Raw genomic sequence first — 21,581 nt, 5'->3', positions numbered from 1 at the left:
ATGAAGGCCTTCCTAAGAAAGCAGAAGACAGCTTAAAGCATAAATAAGCTGTTTGCTGTTGTCACTTTGTACCCGAAGGATGATCTCACTTATTATAAACAAAGGAGGGACTGGAAATCAAATAACATGGGTCCTCTGCAGAGTTGACACTTCAGGCTTGTTTTAATCTGTCTGTGGGGGATGTCCTCTGCCTTGGTGGAAAGGTCACTGGTTACTTTCAGTTTTTCCTTTTATAGCTAAAGCGTAAGGGCTAGCCTGCTTAGACCAGGAAATAAGCACTTCCTGTAATTGAGAAAGAGGAACTCAGAAGTTTTAGAGGGACTCACCCAGGCTGTAGAAGGGGACCCTGACCAGCTTAAGAGAAGACCCCAGACCTGTCCAAGACCTGCTAACTGTGCAGTTCCTGCTATGCTGTCCTCTGAGTCACAGCCTGGGCTGAGATGGGTTCTGCAGGGAGGCAGCTGCTGTGAATCGATCCCAACTCCTGTAAGTAACTCCTCACCACACCCCTGTTAGCAACCCCAAAGAAAACGCTGTGGTCCCCCAAGATGGATCTTCGTGGTGCTGGTACTCTGTTCTGTCAGAGGTTCCCTTTCTGGGGTGTGTGTGTGTGTGTGTGTGAACGTCTCTGGTACAACTTCAGTTTTCATAAGGCCTATTCGGTTTGTGCGATCATGTCTTGGTTTGATAGCAGCAGACAGTGGAATAGTGTGGCAGGCTTTGTCTGCACAGCTGTTGTTATCCTGGGTGTGTGGATGCTGGCTGTGTAAAAGTCGCTCTGTAGAAATGGAGGGAAGGATGAACTTTACAAAGCCAGTCACTGAGCAGGCCTGCAGTCTGGAGTGGAGGTGCAGAACACAGGAAATCTGTCTCTTCCACTCCACAGCACCATTAACTGCAGAAATATTCTCAGGGAATAGTCTGGAGACTTGGGAGCCTCTCTTGCTCCCTGAAGGGAAGGCTGACAGCCCTGCTCTAGGCAGGGATCGTGCAAGTGCTCAGAGCTGTTGAGAGCTCAGCAGTGCAGCAGCCCTGTCATGGCTGGAGAAGAGGGTTCCCTTACACCCTTTTTTGCTTGTCTTTAAGAGATTCTTGATACTTGGGTGTGTCTGCTTTAGTAAATGCTTTTACTACTATGTCTTTGGCTCATCCTCCTTGGACAACATTTTGGTGACCTGGTTAAGGAACTCTCCATTTGGCTCCATTGGTCTCTCTTTCCTCTGTGGCTTGTGACAGTTGATGGGACAGTTCATTGGCAGCTGAAGGTTTCTGTCTGGAAAGGTTTTTCAGTGAAATCCAAAGCTCCAGACTATGAGTCCGAAAGTAATTATCCCTGAACGCCAACAGTGAAGTCTGCAAGTCACCTATTAACTTGTACCTCAATGTCCCATGACCCCTGACAGATGAAGGGGTTTTGAGTACAGACTATCCAAGCCCTTCTCAGACAGACCCATCCTGGGGTCAGCAGCCTCTCAGTTGCATGTGGCACAGGCCTTGGCAGATGCCCGGGGATGAAAATTACACAAGGTCAGAGTTGTGGAGGTTTGAATAAGAATGCCTCCCATATATTTGAATGCTTGGTCATCATGGATTGGCAATTTCTAAGAGAGATTAGGTTTGTGTCCCACTTTGAATAGGTGTTACCTTATTGGAAGAAGTGTGTCATCAGGGGTAGGCTTTGAGGTTTAAAAAGCCCATTTCAAGCCCACAGTCTGTCTCTTCTTGCTGCCTTTGGATCTGGATGTAGAACTCTCAGCTACCATATCTGCCTGGGTACCACCATGCTCATCATCACGAGGATAATGGACTAAACCTGTGAAATCCCCAAAGCAAGGCTTTCTTTTTAAGAGTTGCCATGGTCATGGTGGCTCTTCACAGCAATAGAACACTGAACAAGACCATGTTTCTCACAAGTTGCTGTTGGTAGAGTGTTTGTCACAGCAAAAGCAGGAGACTAGAACAACACAGACGAGATCCATCCTCTGGATGTACTGCAGTGCTCCAGGGATGGCCTCTTGGAATTGGTCAGAGAAGAGCCCACAACACAGGACACAGAAAATCTAGGCTGGTTCATTCTGGTAGTGGAAGAGTGGGAATCAAGAGTGGGTGGAACAGCAAACATTTCCAGGGGAAGTGTGCAGAGTCCATGCTGTCTGTGGATGCTATAAATTCCCTCAAACCCCTTCCCTCTGTATGTTACTGTGGCCTTGGTGTTTATCACAGCAATAGAAAAGTAACCACTACTCTGACAATGCTGAAGTCTTCTTCACAGGACAGATGTTCTCTGTTACACCTGCTCAGCTCTCGCTCTATAGCGTGAAAGCAGCCAGAGAAAAAACATCCAGGAAGAGCAGGGCTGGACCTGCCTCTAGGGCCCTATGACCCAGGACGATCTGTCAGCCCGAGGTGTCAGTTCTAGGAAATGGCCCTGGGTGGAGTTCATGGCAGTGTCTAATTAGAAAATCACCTTGCTTGGGCAGAAGCCAGGCTGACTCACCTGCAGCAGGGAAAATAGGCTCCATTTCATTGTCTCCTGGCATGGTCCTGGGCCCTGGGAGAGAGCAGCCTGGTCCTGGACTATCAGAAAACCCCCCAAGCTTCAGACAGACATCATGTGATGGGCTCTTTCCCACTAGGTTATTAGCAGGATAGGTCACAGTCAGAGAAGATATCCAGAAGTGAGTCATCACTGTAGGGACATAACAGTGTGTTGAGAGCTGCCTAGCAGGGAGGGACAGAACTCTTGTCTGACAGAACACCTCCTGTTCCCCAAGTAACTCATCTAGAGGAAGGGACTAAGGTTAGTTCTCAAATAAGCTGTCACCTCAGGTTTCAAGGAGTGTCCTCGATGCCCATGGGATCCAAGTGATTCACTGCCCAGCAAAGCAGAGATCAAGAGGCCCTAAACCCAGGCCCTCCCCTGTCCTCCTCTCCCCTTGCTGGCGCTGCCTCCTCATCCTCCACCCCTTCCTTTACCGGTGCTGCCTTGCTCCCCTCCCAGTTCCTAAGCAGCCTCCCTCCCCTCTTCCGGACTTTGGCTCCTCCCCCACCCCATGCCGCCTCCCTCCCCCTCTTCTCAAAGTCCGCTCCTTGCTCCTCCCCTACACTGCTTCCCTCCCGGTGCCCTCGCTGCCCCGCACCCCTCTTCGCACTGACTGCTCCTCTCTCTGCGCTGCTCCTTCTCCTCCCAGGGCGGAGCTGACCCGCTCCCTTCTTCACTATGCCTCCTTCTCTCCCCGAGCCTGCCTGCGCTGCCCCTGTCTCCTCTTTGCGATGGCCGCTCCCCTCCCTGGGCCCGCTCCTCCCCGCTCCCTTTTTCCGTGCTCCTTGCTCCCCTCCTCGTGCCCGCTCTGCTCCCTTCCTCTTCCCGGCGGCTACTCCCCTCCCTGCGCTGCCTCAATCCCAGTACGCTGCCCTTCTTTCTTGCACGAAGGGTGCAATGTGAACCGAGGGCTCCCATACTCGGTGGTCTCTTCACCTCACCTGTAGCTGTTCCCTCAGGGACCGTGGACAAGAGAATCTGAAACCAGTGAGACAGGATGAAATCGTTTCCAGGAGCTGGTTTCAAGGTATCAAGGCCGGTTACAGTTAGAATTAGTATAGTGTATACACGGCCACGCCCAGACCCTCTCTACTTACCACACGCCACGCCCACTCCACTTATTCACCTCTCTCGCCCCTTCGATGCTCCTCCCCTTCAGATGCTGGCCTTTCAGAAGAAAACTGAGGTCCTTCCCACCACCCTGAGACTCTTGCTGGGTTGCAAGCCTGAAAACAGAAGTGTGGAAACTCTTAACTCCTAGCTCTCTTGCTGCCTTCCTTGCCCTCACTGCCTTGCTTGTTTGCTTGTTTGCTGCTCTTGCTTCCTTGCTGCCTTGCTTGCTTGCCTGCAGGCTCCCTCAAAGGAAGGAAACTCAAAGTCGTCCTCCCTCCCCCTCCCTCCAGTAGGATCTAGCAGGTTCCCCAGGGCACCCTGCCAAAGGAGGGCTGCTTGCCCTCTCTGTCACAAATGACTGGGAGAATGGCTCCTCCATTGCCTGAGCCCTAGGGCTAGCCTACCCCAGCACTTAGTTTTATCTCCTCATTCCCACCCCTCCTCAGAGCATTGACCTCATCTTGGGAGAAACTAAAACAGGCCCAACTTCTAGTACAAAAAACAATGTAACTAAGGGATAAAGAAACTTTCCAGTATGAACTCCTCCAATATTTTTTTCTCAAGACAAGGTTTCTCTGTGTAGCCCTGGCTGTCCTGGAACTCACTCAAGACCAGGCTGGCCTCTAACTCAGATATTTGCCTTCCTCTGCCTCCCAAGTGCTGGGATTAAAGGCGTGCACACACTGCCCAGCTTGACGAGTCCCATTTTTATGACTCATACAAGACAAAGAATAAATAGACTGTTGCACAATCTTAGGGCATAAGTGTGACTATGAAAACAGTGGGGGCTCTCCAGCCAGGGCTCCCTGCTGCTACTGTAATTCCTCAAAGACATTAAATTATTATACTTGACTTAAAAGCCTCCTTTTTTTATAGCTAAGCAGTGTTGGTACACGCCTTTAATCCCAGGACTTGGGAAGCAGAAGCAGGCAGATCTCTGTGACTTATAGGCCAACTCTGGTCTACAGAGCGAGTTCCAGGACAGGCTCCAAATCTACAGAGAAACCCTGTCTTGAAACCCAAAAAGGACTGCTTTTTCTCCCTTCCTTTAAATCTTGATGCTGAAGAACTTTTTTCATTCTCCGTTCCTACTTTAAACAATCAATAACCGATATGTGTGGAAAATTCTGCCATAGGGGATGAAAGAATAGCCTCCCATTATGTCAATATTCTGTATATAAGCATGCGGTTCTTATAAAATTTCCCGAGGTATTGGTCATTTGTTGTATGGACAGCATTCTCCTCTCCTGCTCATAATTTGGTACTTAAGTGAGTGCTTAACTTTCATGGGAAACAAACTTAAAACAGCAAAATTTAAGAATATCTGTGAATAAAATACAAAAACATTCATCTTATAGTTACCTGGAATACATTATCACTTCACTGCAAGTTGGCCATCATCCCCTCAGCTTAAAACTTAAAACTTGGTTATGTTGGTATGGTTTGTTTTTTAGTTCTATGCTTACAATTGGTCTGACAAAATGGTCAGATTAGGGACGTTTGAGGCAACCACCAAGAACAAAATGAATTTATGGACCATCTTCATGCTCTTAAACATTGGACAAAAAGTACAACTAAAAGTAACAGAAAATTAAAATTCTACTAGCTACACCCAGGATTCTCGCCATGACTTGGTTCCACTGAGAGAACTAAGTTCCCAGTATTCTCTAAATCCTAATTAATCCCCATTTGTGGTCTGAATTATTCTCGCTCTCTTGCTCCAGTGACTAGACTCCTTTCCTGGCTGTCATGTAGGATGGTGTTCTGTAAGTTTTTCCCCTCAAATAAATAACCCTTTGAATCCAAACTGGTGTGGGATTGTTTTGCACTATATACATGGGTTCTGGAGAACTCATATGTAGTGATGAGGCGAGTAGGCCTGCTTTTTGTCCTGCCCGGCTCCCACACGGCTAGCTTAGCCCCGGAATAATAACATACAGATTGTATTCATTTAAACACTGCCTGGCCCATTATCTCCAAACCCTTATTGGCTAACTCTCACATATTGATCTAACCCATTTCTAATAATCTGTATTGCCACTTGACTGTGGCTTACCGGCATGAGCCTAACTAGTGTCTGTCTCAGAGAGGAGAGCCATGGCGTCTGCCTGACTCTACTTTCTTTCTTCCAGCATTCTGTTCTGTCTACTCCAACCCACCTAAGGGCTGGCCTATCAAAAGGCCAAACCAGCTTCTTTATTTAACCAATGAAAGTAACACATAGACAGAAGACCCTCCTACACCACTCATGATACAGAGAGACACTTTGAAATGCCCAGAAGAGGGCATTGAAGCCCCTGGAACTGGAGTTCCATGTGGTTGTGAACTGCCATGTGGGTGCTGGGAATTGAGCCTAGGTCTTCTGCAAGAGCAGTAAGCATTGCTAACAGACATACCATTACTCCAGCCCCCATAGACAAATTCTTAAAAGCTTTTAGGTGAACCCAACTCAACACGTACTCATTTGTGCTACTCACATATACGTTAGGTAAGGAAAATTGAAATTTAAGCATCCTCGGGCAACGCTGATAAACTGCATTGAGAAATGACTTTATTAAGCATCTCTCTTCTGCACAAAACTGTGGACCTGGATCCTTCTGGTCACCCTGCTGTGCAGCAGCACATCACAACTTCTAGACATTTCTCCTGCTTCTGCTATGACAGTAACAGGCTCAAACTATGAGACCTTTGCCAGAGAAACAGACTTTAGAGGCTGGGTTGTGGGAACAAGGATGACGTGGCAATCTTGAGCTTCACTGAGGCTAAGGGTGACAAGTGGGCTCTGGGAGAGGGGTGTGATCCACCCAGGAGGTGCTAGATCTGAACTTGGGATGGTCCTTTACACTTCTATCTGGAGACAGATATATCATACTTCATCCTTTCTGTGAGAGAATCTAGAGCATGCTAATTCATATTTCACTTCATCTCATTCTTGTGGTATTTGGTGAGTTAGCACAGTCGGCTGTGGTTTCTGCCCATCAGTGACAACACAGGAAAAGGAGTGTGGCCACAACGATAATTAAATCCCACTCAACTGTGATAAATACATCCCCTTAAATAAAAATCACCACCACTCCAATTACATCTAACATGGCAGGACGGTGGGAGACTGAGTGCAGTGGGCAAATATCTCTTACAAACCATTCAGGAGCACTAAGTAGACACAAGACAAGGGCCTTTCTCTGCAAGGAGCATGGCAGGAGATTGTACAAGTGAGGCTTTAGGAAGCTTGTTTCATACGATTGTTGGCCATTCTTGGTGTCTGAGCTGAAGCTACGTATTGGGCTGACAGATCAATAGACTTCAATTTGGGGTCTGGAATATGGCTCAGCTGCTAAGAGGACCTGCTGTGCAAGCATGGGGACCTGAATTTGATTTCCTAACCTTCCAAGCAAAAATTTTGCAGGGGTGGGTGTGCCTGTAAATTCAGGGACACGGGACATACAAGCAGAAGGATCAATGGAGCCTGAGGGCTGCAGGCCCAGCTCTAGTTTAGTGACAGACCTTGGTAATGTTTCTTCACACAAGGAGTAAGGTGGATTCAATTTTTTCTGGTCTCTGATTTGTGATATGTGTGCATGGCAGAGGCTTCCTGGAGAAAAGCTACAACTTGGCATAGAAACTGTTAGGAATGGTCACGTTGCCCTTGCTTTCTACAACAATACCTGGCTATCTCTCTCATAATTGGGATGTAATAATTCTATCCAGGGAGATGCAACAAACACATATGCACACACGCATGCGCGCACACACACACACACACACACACACACACACACACCGAGAGAAAAAGAGAGAGAGAGAGAGAGAGAGAGAGAGAGAACAACAGGCAGACAGATAGAGTTCTATAGTGCCAATGATCCATGCCAGTTTATCCTTCTGAGGCATCTATACTAGGAATGGTGCTGGGTATGGCACAGGGAAGGTCCTATTTGGAAAATCATAATATGGACCCTTATGGTCAGACCCAAGCAGGTGACACAGGGCAATATACAAACATATGTTATTTGTTTATTTTTTTCATCTTTAATTTCACAAACTGATGTGTTCATCTGTGTGCCTGTGTGTGAGTATGTCCCCATGCATGTGTGCACCTGCTGAGGTCAGACGGCAGCCTCAGATCCCTTGGAGCTAGAGTTTCAGGCTGTCGCGTGTTGCTTGGCATGAATGCTGGGAACTGAACTCTGTTTCTCTGGAAGAGCAGCAAGAGCTCGGGATGCTCAGGTAACCCAGACCCCAACATGCATCATCCAAAGTGGCTCTTAGCATCATATTGAACCCTGGGAGAGGGGCCTCTGGTCATGGGCTGTCCGTGACTGCAAAGCCTCAGGGACCCTCTTGAGCTGGGCTTTTCTCCTACAAGGTAGGTAGCACATTAGGTAGACAGGACCAGTATGCAGAGATGAGCCTCAGAAAGAAATCAGGACAGTGGAACAGTTAGTGAGTCGATTGGATGGACAGGGCTTCCACAGTAGGAGACCTTTTTCTCCTACTTGTTCCCTAGATAATACACCTAACACACCTTCCCATGGAGGTGGAAGATGTGTCAGAGACTAGGTCCCCACTAATCTACTACCTCATGTCCCCATGGGTTATGTGACAAAGAATCCACAGGACAGCAGAGGGAGAGAGTTGTGGGTCACAAACTTTAGTGTTCATGTCCCCATGGGTTATGTGACAAAGAACCCACAGGACATCACAGGAAAAAGTAGTGGGTCACAAACATTAGTCCCTCCTCCTGTCACCCCCAGGTCTCCAGAAGCCACAGGAAGCATAGCACTCACTCTTGTCTCTGAAAAAGGAACCTCTGACTTCACTTGGGGTAGGTGCGGTGGGGGATGGGCACCAACATTGTGATATTGCATATGGTTTAATCTGGGGTCAGAAGGATAGGTCAGAGGCCTAATCTGGTGTCCTGTTCCTCTTTGAGTATTTGATGTAGAAGCTATTGTATGGCTTCCCAATTTGGAAATATTTAGTGCCTGACATTCACAGAAAAACTGATTGCTGCCTAAATGAATACCATTATCTGCCCAGGAGGTGGACTAGATGGGCCTGGGGTGCAAGGGCAGAAGCTTCCATGTGCTCCTACTCTGCGCCATTTAACTGACCCCCACAGTGGAAATGGAGCCCCACCCTCTACTTTGGGTTGTGTGGTGAGAAGGGGTGGGTTTGTTGGAGGAGAGTATCCTCAGTCAAGGGTGTGTGAGTGTTGACAGCTAGTGAATGAGGGGCTTAAAGCCTCTTCTCAGTGGATTAGTGAGGCAAGGCATGAAAGGGATGTGAGCTGAGGGTCACTCAACAATAAACCAAGTGAGTGGGCTGTAAATCTTGGTTTGGTGGGACAGGCCCTCATTTCCTGCATTTGAGTTGAAGTTTGTAGTTCATGGCCAGCTTGGAATACAGAGGGAAGACAAGGCTAGCCTGGGCTATTGGGTGAACTCTTCCATCAAAGACAAATTTGGTTCGGAGAGGGGTGAGATGTGTGGAGCAGCTGCTGGTTGCATGTGCTGTGATCTTCTGTTAAAGCACACTGAGAAGTTCAAATGCTAAGAGCACAGAGAATGCCTGAGAGCTAGTCTGGGGACAGAGGGGAAGGGCTGGGGTGAAGGCAAGAAGGAACTTGAGACCTGGGCTCTTCTGGAAGGAGTTCAGAGAAGCTGAATTCCCAGGCTGCCTTCTGCCTTGTTTCTCCAACCCTCATTCCCACCCCCACTACAGTCTGATTCTGGGAACTCATCAGTGAGCCTGAGACACATCCTGCCCATCAGCAGGGGCAGAAATAGGTGGCAATGAGTGAGCTTGGTGGCTGCACCCAGTGCCATGGTTTCTTCTCCAGACATGGCTGCTATAGAAGCAACTTGGGCCGTCAAAAACTAAGGGAAAGTCTTAGTCACTCTTATCAATGACTCCACCCACAGAAAGTTTTTGAAATTTGGGCTGTTGTTGGTTTTAGTTTCTCTTTAATATAGCTAAAATCAGTTCCTAGTTCTCATTGGTTTGCCCAGATCCTTTCAGAGCCACTCCAGGGTCCCTGAATCCTGTTGCCCACTCCCTGAGGATGGCAATGTTGCCACTCCGGTGACTCATATTCCAGGGAGCACTCAGGCTGTGGGAAGGCACCTGAAGGCAGGGACTCCAAGCTTCTGCATCCACAGTGCCAGGAGCCCTGGATTACTTAAGAAGGTACTCACTGGCTCTGTCCTTGGAGACCTTGGTCAACAAACGTGGACTGAAGATAAGGAAAGTGCCCACAGGGACTGCAACCAGAGGCAAGTAATCCAGGCTGCAGTGTGCATGCTTTTGTGGGGTCAGCTACACCCACACCCCCACTCCCCACCTTTGATGCCTCCAGCTTCCTGCTGCCCTCCTAGGGAGCCTTCTAGTATTTCTCTGGCCATGGCTATCCAGCTCCACACCCCACCTCCTCTCTTCCTATCTGCTGTATCTCTACCTTGAAACTTCTCTCTCTCTCTCTCTCTCTCTCTCTCTCTCTCTCTCTCTCTCTGTCTCTCTTTGACTTGGAGCTTTATTGTGTCCCAGACTGTCCTAGAACACACTCTGTAGACAAGGCTGGCCTCAAATTCACAGAAACTCAATTGCCTCTGCTTTCAGAGTTCTGGGATTAAAGGCCTGTGCCCCCACCTCCCAACTTTAGTGAGTTTCTCAATTGTAGCCTTCATCCACTCATTCTTGTAATACTTCAGCCACTAGTCAATTGCATTTATACATCTCAAGAGACTGTCTGAGGCCGCTGTGCAGCCTGAGTGACCTGCAGTCTGAGACAACCACTACCCAGTGCTCTTTCAGCACACACTGGCTGGGGAACTCCCTGCAGGGAACCCAGAGAAGAGATAAGGCTGTGTCCCCATGGTGCTTAGGGTGAGGTCTTCCTGACTGGGGTTTGAATGTGCGCTATGGAAGCACTTTGAAGAAACCATAGTCTACATGTGTTTGAGTTTCCTTTTAGAGTTTCTGTAGTTGTTCTAAGTAACTGCTTACTTGCCGTTTGCTGTGCACGTGCAGCTGCTAGCTGCACCTGTGATTTGATGGGCTTGTTGTCTACCTTTACATATTCTGTGACATATGTGATGCAAATATGTACATGTTCCCATGATAAGGTTTCCCCAAAAGGTGTTAATACAAATGGCCTTCTACATAAAGCTATACATGTAAATTTAGTCCTGATTCCTTTTGATTCACTGTATGTAAGCAAATGTTTGGCTAAGGCCTAACATAACTGACATACCATTATTAAAGGCAAGGAACTTTTCAAAACTATCTTACCCTGTCTTGGCAGGATATGACAGTCCTGTTTTATCCATTGATGCACGCTCTGTATCTGTGTCAGTGGTTGAGGTATGGGCATTTCTTTGCCCAAAGGCCAGTTCTGGCAAATAGAAAGGCTCCAGATGGAGTGTTTTTGGTGCTCAACATTCTCTCGGGAATAGAGCGGTGTTGCCAGGAGCAATTGTGTCTCACTATCACGAAACTCTGAGTTAGATTAAAGGCCATTTTCTACAGCTCTTTGAAGAGGTTGAAGGTTATCTATCTATACTGAGTATAATCTCTATATATCTAAAGAACCTGATTAGTCTAATTATAAATGACAAACTTAGATGACAATTAGTCTATATAATTCTCAATATCTATCTAACTTAAAGACTAAGACAATAAACGACTGTGAAACAAATGAGGACAATGACCTCCAAATATAAACAATGTACAAATATACATTGCAGTAGGTAAATATATATCAATACACAAATATTATATAAGTATCTTAATCAGAGGTAGAAATGTACACTGCAATATGGTAAATATATACAATATATATATATCAATACAATATATGTCAATACATAAAAATGTTTTAAACAGAGGTAGAAACATGCATGCGTACAATAGTCAATATAATTTAACTTTGTATCAATATACAAGAATCTATACCAATATATTTGTCTATTATCCCATCATCCCTCTTTTTTTTTTTTTCAAAATGATCCCTGAGCTTATAAAATTCCTCCCCCAACCCTCAATCATATACTAATTATAATCAACCCCTAAATGATGTCCCTAAACCCAAGGGCAAACTTTACTGGGAGAGGGGACGTCGTTCTCTAGAATTACTTCCAGCTGTCATAGGGGCGACGTTCTTTCTGGGGGATCCTGTGAAAGTAAAATGATGGTTAAATTTCAAGATAATGTCTTTTAAAATTGCAAATAGTCTCTGAGTATTTTCGTGCAGGTCTGGCCAAAATGTTGTATAAGATGTGCACCATTTCAGCTAACCAAGTTGGAACTGTCTGTGCAGCTGGTACCCAAAGCAGGTCTTGTAGTAGCGCTATCAGTATCATGACGTCATATCAACCAGGTGGAGTTGTTGTTATGGGGCCCCATCTTCTTCCTGGAAACTTCAAATGTCACTTCAGGAAAAACTCATTGTTCATTATGAAAAACTTAAACATTAATCATATAGACATATATAGACATATATATATATATATATATTCAATGAAAGACATGATAGATATATTCAATGAAAAGTATGATAGATATGAAGAAAAGCAAAGATGTTTTCTAAACTCATATTTCTTTCTGTCCCATATCATGGCTCTTGACATGAGACAGAAACTCCAGAAACTCTGGGTTTTTCTCTTACTAACAGGCTTGGAATTGGAGAGGGACTGAGCCAGAGTCCAACTTCAAAACCAGCTTTATAAATTTAGAAATATGGTTTAATATTACTTACACAACCCATTCAGTTTTCTTGATATTTCCTATTGGGCAGGTATTTTTCCATCTGTCAGTATCCAAACATCCAGGGTCCCTTGAATTTCTCAAAGATGAGTGTTTTCCTGTGGAGATAAGAACAGAACCCTGCCCCCATTCTATATGTTTTTCTTACCACCTGTATGAATATCATCGTTGTGGATGAGTTGTCATTTCTCCTTTCCAAGTGGCTTCTCCTCTTCAAATCGAAACTTTATTAATTTTGATGGTATCCACAATTTTTCTTCTCCTGTGGAAACAAGAGCAAAACCCCTTCCCCAACGTAGCACATCTCCTGGCTTCCACTGAGAGGTCAGCACATCTTTGAAATAAATCGGTTGATTTAGTTCAACAGACTTTTCCATTATCCAATGTCTTTCTGCTGCTGTCGTTCCTTTCTCATTAGCGTTAAGAAAATTCAAGGTTAATAAAGCATTATGTAATCTATTTCTGGGGGTATTTTCAGTCCCTTTCTGTTTGTTCAGCATATCCTTTATAGTACGATTTGATCTTTCTATAACTGCCTGACCTGTAGGATTATTTGGTATACCTGTAATGTGTTTTATATTATAATAATCAAAAAAGCGTTTCATTTTCTTAGATACATATGCTGGACCATTATCTGTCTTTATTTGCGCAGGTATACCCATGATGGCCATAACTTCCAATAAATGTGTGATTACTGAATCAGCCTTTTCTGAGCTCAGGGCAGTAGCCCATTGAAAACCTGAATATGTGTCTATGGTGTGGTGTACATATTTTAATTTGCCAAATTCTGCAAAGTGGAACACATCCATCTGCCAGATTTCATTCCTTTGGGTGCCCTTTGGATTAGCCCCTGCAGGCAGTGGCGTTTGGTTATAGAAAGAGCAAGTAGGGCATTTCTTTACAATCTCCTTAGCTTGTTGCCATGTAATTGAAAACTCTTTCTTCAAACCTTTGCTATTAACATGATGTTTTTTATGAAATTCAGAGGCTTGTAGCACACTACCAATCAATAATTGATCAATTTCTGCATTACCTTGTGCTAGAGGACCTGGCAGACCCGTATGGGATCGGATGTGTGTTATGTACATAGGGCAAAGCCTGTTCCTGATCAAATCTTGAACCTGGAGGAACAATGAGGTTAGTTCAGTATCATCAGGTATAAATTCAGCAGTTTCAATATGTAAAATAACTCTTTCTGCGTATTGTGAATCTGTAACTATATTAATAGGTTCTTTAAAATCCCTTAGCACCATAAGAATGGCATATAATTCCGCCTTCTGGACAGAATTATACGGACTTTGTTCCACCTTATCTAAGTCTTCTGATTTGTAACCTGCCTTCCCTGATTTATTGGCATCAGTATAGAATGTACGGGCCCCAGTTATTGGAGCATCACGGACGATTCGAGGAAGAATCCAAGAGGTTCTCTTTATGAAGTTAAGCCTCTTGCTTTTTGGATAGTTATTATTAATGTCTCCCAAAAAATTAGCACAAGCTCTTTGCCATGGTTCATTATCTTCCCATAATTTCTTTAGTTCATCAGCAGTGAAAGGCACTATAATTTCTGCTGGGTCTATGCCTGCTAGTTGACGAAGTCTCAGCTTGCCTTTTATAATTAACTCAGAGACTTTTTCCACATAAGTTTTCAGTTTCTTACTTGGTTTATGTGGTAAAAAGATCCATTCCAAAATAATATCATCTCTCTGCATTAAAATTCCTGTAGGAGAAATTTTTGATGGTAGTATGACGAGAATACAATCGAGCTCTGGATTCACCCTGTCCACATGTGCCTGTTGTAATTTTTCCTCAATCATTGTCAGTTCCTTTTCTGCTTCAGCTGTTAATTCTCTGGGACTGTTTAAATCTTTATCACCATCCAAGGTTTTGTTCAAATGAATTATTAAATCAGGTGTTATTCCAATAGCTGGTCGTAGACTGGAAATATCTCCTAACAGCCTTTGAAAGTCATTAAGAGTCCGTAGGCGATCTCTCCTAATTTGTGCTTTTTGTGTCTTAATTTTTTGCAAACCTATTTTATAACCTAAATAATTAACAGAATCTCCCTTCTGAATCTTTTCAGGAGCTAATTGCAATCCCCATTTAGGTAAAAGTATCTTTATTTCTTCAAACAGTCTATTCAAGGTATCCATGTTTGAATCGGATAACAAGATGTCGTCCATGTAATGGTATACTATAGATTTGGGAAATTTCTTGCGTATTATTTGCAATGGTTGGTTCACAAAATATTGGCACAGGGAGGGGCTATTTAACATACCCTGGGGGAGAACGGTCCAGTGGTACCTCCTCGAAGGTTGAGAATTGTTATAAGTAGGCACTGTGAAGGCAAATTTTTCTCTATCTTCTTTTTGCAAAGGTATAGTGAAAAAACAATCCTTTAACTCAATAACTATGAGAGGCCATCCTTTTGGTAATAAAGAGGGCAAAGGAATTCCAGATTGCAGAGGGCCCATAGGTTGAATAACCTTGTTGATGGCCCTGAGATCTGTCACCATTCTCCATTTACCTGATTTTTTCTTAACCACAAATACAGGAGAATTCCAAGGGCTGGTAGATTCTTCTATATGTCCAGCATCTAATTGTTCTTGTACCAGCTGTTCTAAAGCCTGTAACTTTTCCTCAGCTAAAGGCCATTGCTTTGTCCATATTGGTTTCTCAGTCAACCATTTTAGAGGCAAGGCTGTTGGTATCTCTGAAGGGACATCAATTGCTTGTTCTTTTACAGCCCGAATGGCCGGTTTTCTCAGTTTGTAATATCTTTTAATATTATTCTCAGAAATATAGGCTCTAGATTTAGCAGGAATGTTAATTTCGGTATTCCATTGTTGTAATAGGTCACGACCCCATAAATTCATTGCGATATTGGCTACATATGGCTTTAATTTTCCTATTTGTCCCTCTGGCCCTATACATTCAACCCATCTCGTGCTCTGCCTTACTCGAGATAGGGTTCCAATTCCCAGGAGCTGAACATTTACATTCTGAAGAGGCCAATACGGATGCCAAGATTCTGGGGTAATGATACTTACATCAGCACCTGTGTCCAGCAGGCCAGTAATAAAAATGCCATTTACACACACTCTCAGTTTAGGTCTTTGATCATTTATAGAAGTTTGCCAAAACACACGTAACTTATCTTTCTGATCATTATTGCTTGTAACAGTAGGCATGGGGCTTCCTAATTGTCCTGATGAGGCACGTTCTCTGCAGAAACTGGATATGACTGAACCATGTTTGCCATGGGGGCCTGTGAGGCCCCCCCTCTCATGTTTCCCGGCTGTATCAGGTTGCCTTGTCTATCTCTTGTAGACCTGCATTCATTCGTCCAATGTCTGCCCTTTCCACATCTTCTACATAAACCTGAAGGCTGAGTCCTCCTATTTCTGTTATTTCTAGAAGATGCATTATTATTATTATTTCTGAAAGATGCATTATTATTATTATTATTTCTGAAAATCCGTTGTCTACAATTCCTTTTAATATGACCCATTTTTCCACAATTAAAACATTTGGTATTCTGGTGTCTCCTTTTACCATTGGAAATTGCTTCTTCTACCCATGCTTCAGTGCCATAATCAAATGTATCATAATCAAATGTATGGCGCCCCCAGACATGTGGACAGCCGAAACCCACTTAAAAAACCTGAGAAGGCTTAAAAATAAGGGAGAGAGAGTTTAACACAGATTTTTGCTGTTTGTTGGTGGCGTGCTGTTGAGAGATTTCCTGATTCAGCAACAGTAGCAGAAAAAACACTGTGTCATTTTAAAGCGCGGCTTCCTGGGACTGTGCTGCCATTGCGATCTCTGTCTGGCTCCTGCGGGAGACAGAGCTTTTGAATAGAGCATTTGGAATAAAGTGCTACAATTAGTTTGATGGCAACTAGACTCGCTGTGTACTTGGGTCTGCTCGCTTGCCAGAGGCAAGCAAGCACCTCATCTAAGAGAGGCTTCCTGACTCAGCTTTAACTGCAAAGCCTGCAGCTCATTAAGAGGTCCTGCCACGAAACACTTAAATGGTGTTGACGAAAAGCTGAACACATGCTTTTCGGTTTTCAGCAGCAGAAGGAAAAAACCTGTTGTTTAAAAATGCCGGCTTTCTGGGCCATCCTGCCAGGGCAAACTCTGACTGTTTGAGGCAGGAGGGCCGGCTACCTAGAGAGGACTTGAGTGTTGTCTGTTGTAGCTCACTTGCTGGCAGGGACCTTGAAATGCCATACAGTTGTGGCAGTAAACATGGCTACAGCCTGTATATCCGCCATGAGGCTGGAAAGCTAAGGAATGGACTGGATCTAGCTGGCAAAGCCACGCCTTTAGTCCTACTGAGATTGCTTGGTAAATTAAAGATTCATGTGGTCAGAAAAAGAGAGATATACAGTAAAGAGAGATTCAAAGACAAAGAAAATTTTTAAATGGTTTACAGTGTGTTAAAAATATATGCAGACTAAAAGTTGAAGTTCTTAAAGTAAAAAACAAAAAAAAGGAAGAGAGTTGTTATGTGTGGTAGCACACGCCTTTAATCCCAGTGCCTAGAAGGCAGAGACAAAGAGATCTCTGTGAGTTCAAGGTGTAGTAGTGTACACCTTTAATCCTGAATGCCTGGGAGGCGGATCTCTGAGAGTTCAAAGACAGCCTGGTCTACAGTGTTACTTCAGGTCAAAGATACAGAGAACCTGTCTCAAAAAGCAAAAAGTTAAAAGTAAAAATAAACGAAATAGTGGTTAAAACAAAGCTGTACAAAGATGGAAAATAAACAGAGAATTTTGATACTGTATGCTATTATGCTCTCTTTAAATTGTTTGAATGCTGAGGAAAGAGCAAAAGCTACTAAAAGATATTTATTTATAAATACTGCTGAACTAATCCAACATAGATATTATGAATTTGGATCTAAGGATATGATACTTTGGAAAGGAGTTTCTTATTTTGTTTTCACAGAGGATGAGACGCTGTTCATTTCTTCTATTCCGATTTGGTATGATGGACCACGCCCTCCTGAAGGGTTGGTGTGAAGGCCTTCAGAAAATTGCTTCGCTCAACTGCCAACTGAGATAAAACTAGCACACAGGTTATACTATGAAAGACCTAATTAACGACGCCCCCATTCAGCAGGAAGCAGTTTGGAGAGAAAAAACTGCGCCCATGTTCCCAAATATGGTTTATAAACGTCCTTTTACATTTAAAGGGGGATATGATATAGATATGAATAATTTGCATTAGTATAGATTTTGCTTTATTGATAGAGATTTAAGGTCAATTTTGTTATATGTATAAGTGTTTCTGATTTTGATTAAGGTATTGTGATTGTGTAGTTCATTTAAATATGTACTGTATAATTAAGAAATATAGGTTGTTAATAGATGATCATCGATAATAGTAAAGCTTGTAGTCATGTTAGTTAGATTTTCTAGATATATAGAGATATATTTTAGATAGACATTCTTCATGTCTTTCAAAGATTACAGAATAGGACATTTAATGTTTTAATAACTGAGGACTTTTCATGACAATGAGACACGTCTGCTCCTGGCAGCACCAATCTACTTCAAGAGGAAGATGGGCATCGAAGAGGCACCTTATGGAGTTTGATAGCCATTTGGGCAAGAAACTGCTCTTGCCTGGACTATTGCATAAACTGGACACAGAGAACCCGCAGAGAGAGGACTACTGAACTTGCCTAAGGTGAGATGATCTTTCGGGGTTCCTGATTCATTTTGAAAGAGTCTGCGAGACATTCTGCAGGACACAACAGATAGTGACTGAACTGACTTTGAATTTTCCTGCTTTATGGAAATGTCTGCTGGATACCATGGGCCTGAAGGCTGAAGATGGATGCCCCAACGATACAGAGGAACTTTGGGTGACTGTCCAGGCAGCGAGATGTCTCTGTCATTTCTAGAGTTTTAAAAGTTGCTTTTTTCTTGTTTGCTTAGGTAGTATTGTATCTTTCTGGAGTCTTTGATGGAGTTAAGAATAGTTAGTTATAGTTTTCCTTAGTTATGATAAAGATTATTGTAACTTTTACTTGATAACTGTTTTGTTATATGTAATTTTGCTATGTTAAAGCCTTTTTTTTTTGTTTAAACCGAAAAAGGGGAAATGATGGAGGAAGGTCATTGGCTAATAAAGGCACTGCCCTGGCCCATTTTATTGGTTAGAGGATAGGTGGGAGGAGAAAACAGGACAGAACACTGGGAGGAAGAGGAAGTGAGGTCAGAGACTCCACAGCTCTCTCGGGAGCAGATGCCTCAGAGAGAGACGCCATGCCCTGCTCCCGGCATGAAGCTCCGACCCAGGATGGACTAGGCTAGAATCTTTCCGGTAAGACCGGTTCTCACAGATTATTAGAGATGGGTTGATCGGGATGTGAGAATTAGCCTGTAAGTGCTAGAGCTAAAGGGCCAAGCAGTGCTTAAAAGAATACAGTGTCTGTGTAATTATTTTGGGGCATAAGCTAGCCGAGCAGGCAGCTGGGGTGCCAGGGACGCAGCCCCCCGCCACTCTTATTACTTCACAAATGTAACAAATTAGTTACTTTCCCTTGACCTTAGACACACGTGACCTATACAAACTGCACAACATCCCCAGATGATTGACATGAGGTGCCGAGACAATTAATTAACCACACTCTAACCTTTGACGCCATCTTCCAGCTACATTTGCACGTGAAAGGAAGTGGTCAGATGTGGCCATGTCCAGGCTGTCCAGACATTCAGAGAAGAGTCCCGCAAAATGTGAAGGATTTTAGGAAAGAAAGGAAAACAGAAAGGAAACAATAATTGTGAGAATGATACATGTGTGAAAACAGACACAAGGAAAGGGAACTATTTTTGGGTAAGAAAAGATTTTTGTAAAAAGTGAATTCACTTGATCAACAAAAGCCATAGAGTTAATCATTGCCACAAGGAGATATGCTAACATTAAAAATGATATTTTATTTTAAACTACTATTATTCAATGGCCCACCTGGTAGTTCACCTGTCCTCTTGATTAGAGAGACAGCCTTAGTTACTGTGGTGATTTGAAAAGAAATGGCCCACCAAGTAAGTGGAACTATTAAGAGGTGTGGCCTTGATGATGAAGTGTAGTCTTATTGGAGGAAGTGTGTCACTGTGGGGGTGGGCTTTAAGGTATGTTTTTCTCAAGCTTCCCTCAGTGTGACAGTCAGTCGAATTCCCATTGCCTGCAATAGGTAAGGCTCTCAGCTGAGGCACCACATCTGCCGCCATGCTCCCCTTTACGATCATGATGGACTGAACCTCTGAAATGTAAGCGAGCCACCTTCATTTAAATGCTTTCTTCTTAAGAGATGCCATAGTCATGGTATCTCTTCATAACAACAGAAACCCTAAATAAGACAGAGTTGGTACCAGGGACTCAGATATTGCTGTGATAGGCCTGACCACGTGTTTTGGGGGAAGAATCTGGACATTGATATTTGAGTTATGAAAATGGTGGAATGGTTTAAACACTGCTTTATATGTCCATACCAGTAGGAGCATGGAAGACAGTGGTGCTGAGTGTGATTTGATGAACTGTGGGGGGCTCAGTCTGCAGGTATCAGAGGACAAAAATTTTACCATGTTGCCTAGAGTTCATTCTTTTGATATTTTGGTGATGAAACTGGCTGCCTTTTGCCCTTTAGGAAGTGTCTGCCTGAGGCTAAAGTGGAGAGTTTTGCATTAAATCTGTTGGCAGAAGGAATCTCAAAACAGCCTAGTGTAGACTCTTGTGTGGATGTTAGTGGCAATTTCATTGAAGATTTAACAGTGCAAAGGAGCAAGCAGAGGAGGGTAAGTTACAAAATGTAAATTTTGAGGAGAACATGAGCACCAGTAAATAGAAAGGAACTAAGCTCTGTGTTCAGGGAGATAATTTGTTTAAGAAATGGAAGAAAGGAAATGGCCTCAGGGCAAGATCCCACCCAGCTAAATTTCCAACCTATGGGGAAAAAAAATCTAAAGAAAAGATTAGAGGTTGGTATGGTGTTTCATGCCTCTAATCCCAGTACTGGGAAGGCAGAGGCTGGCAGATCTCTGAGTTTGAGACCAGCCTGGTCTACTGAGCACATTTCAGGACAGTCAAACAGACAGTGAAAGAAAGACAGAAAACAGGTGAAGATATAATTGAATGAGGGAACACTGTTCCAATCCCGAAACATCAGAACTTGGCAGCTTTGGTCCTTTGAGCTGGGTTTAGAGTTAAGGATAAAGAAAGGAGTTAAGAAATAAAGACATTAAGGCCAGGCATGTGTCAGGAATGTCCCTGAATGGAGGCCAAGTAGAGAGGCCACTGTGTGAAGCCATTAAGTTGAAGTCTGGATTGCCTTGGAGAAGAGGCCCAGTAGTGTCAGCAGTGAGAACTGGGAGTGCAAACCTGGACTCAGGGTCCAAGGCTGAACTGCCCATGGCACATCCCAGTGCTCAGGAGTGTCATGTCCTTAGAGACCTCACAGGTCCCTCCTAACACAGCTGCTGCTACATCTAGCACAGCAGGACAGGGTGAGGATCCAGGTAGTCATCTAGAGACACTCAAATTGCTGTCTTCTAAGCATTGTGCCTGCCATTCAATCTGAGACAGTGAGTTTGGGGTCTCATGCCACTTCTAGAATAATAGCAAACACCTTTTCTATGGCCAGCCAAGTCTAGTGTCATAGGCCAGGAAACATTCATTTTAGGAGCTTCAGGCCAGTGTGTTTTCTTTATCTGATGCATCCCATGCCCTCCAGGCAGAGAGAGAGAGAACAGCAAGGCCATCTGAACTGTGACTGTGGAGGTTAGAATAGGTTTGGCAAGCACAGAGTCGCATTTGAATGCTTCGTTCACAGGGAGTAGCACTATTAAGCAGAGTGACCTTGTTGGAGAAGGTGTGTCCTTGCTGGAGGAAGTGTGTCGTGAAGGTGGGTTTTGAATTTTTAGAAGCTCAAATTGGGCCAGCCGAAGATCAAGATGTAGAACTGTCAATTCTTCTCCAACACCATGTCTGCCTGAAAGCTGCCATGCCATGATGGTAATGGGTTAAACCTCTGCAACTGTAAGCCAGCCCCAATTAAACGGGTGCCTTTTTTAAGAGTTGCCGTCCTCATAGTGTCTCTTCATGGCAGTTGAAACCTAAAGTTGGTTCCACTACTGAGCTGAAGTCTTTGGCTGCT

The 21,581-nt window shown here is 44.0% G+C and overlaps 1 protein-coding gene across 1 annotated transcript in view; it reads left to right on the top strand.

The window, feature by feature from the left end:
- Positions 1–476: 476 nt before the first annotated feature.
- LOC121466453 (UL16-binding protein 1-like) overlaps positions 477–21,581 on the top strand; it is a 79,591-nt gene continuing 58,486 nt past the window's right edge. Inside the window, exons 1-2 of the mRNA XM_041680180.1 lie at positions 477–486; positions 8,407–8,477. The gene's annotated coding sequence lies outside the window, so the exon portion shown is untranslated. The remainder of the gene's footprint in view (positions 487–8,406; positions 8,478–21,581) is intronic.

Source organism: Microtus oregoni, unplaced genomic scaffold (assembly GCF_018167655.1).
Source record: "Microtus oregoni isolate MIOR12 unplaced genomic scaffold, Mior012 000033F_ref0000390, whole genome shotgun sequence".
Taxonomy (NCBI): Eukaryota; Metazoa; Chordata; class Mammalia; order Rodentia; family Cricetidae; genus Microtus; species Microtus oregoni.
This window is presented reverse-complemented; position numbering and strand designations above follow the sequence as displayed.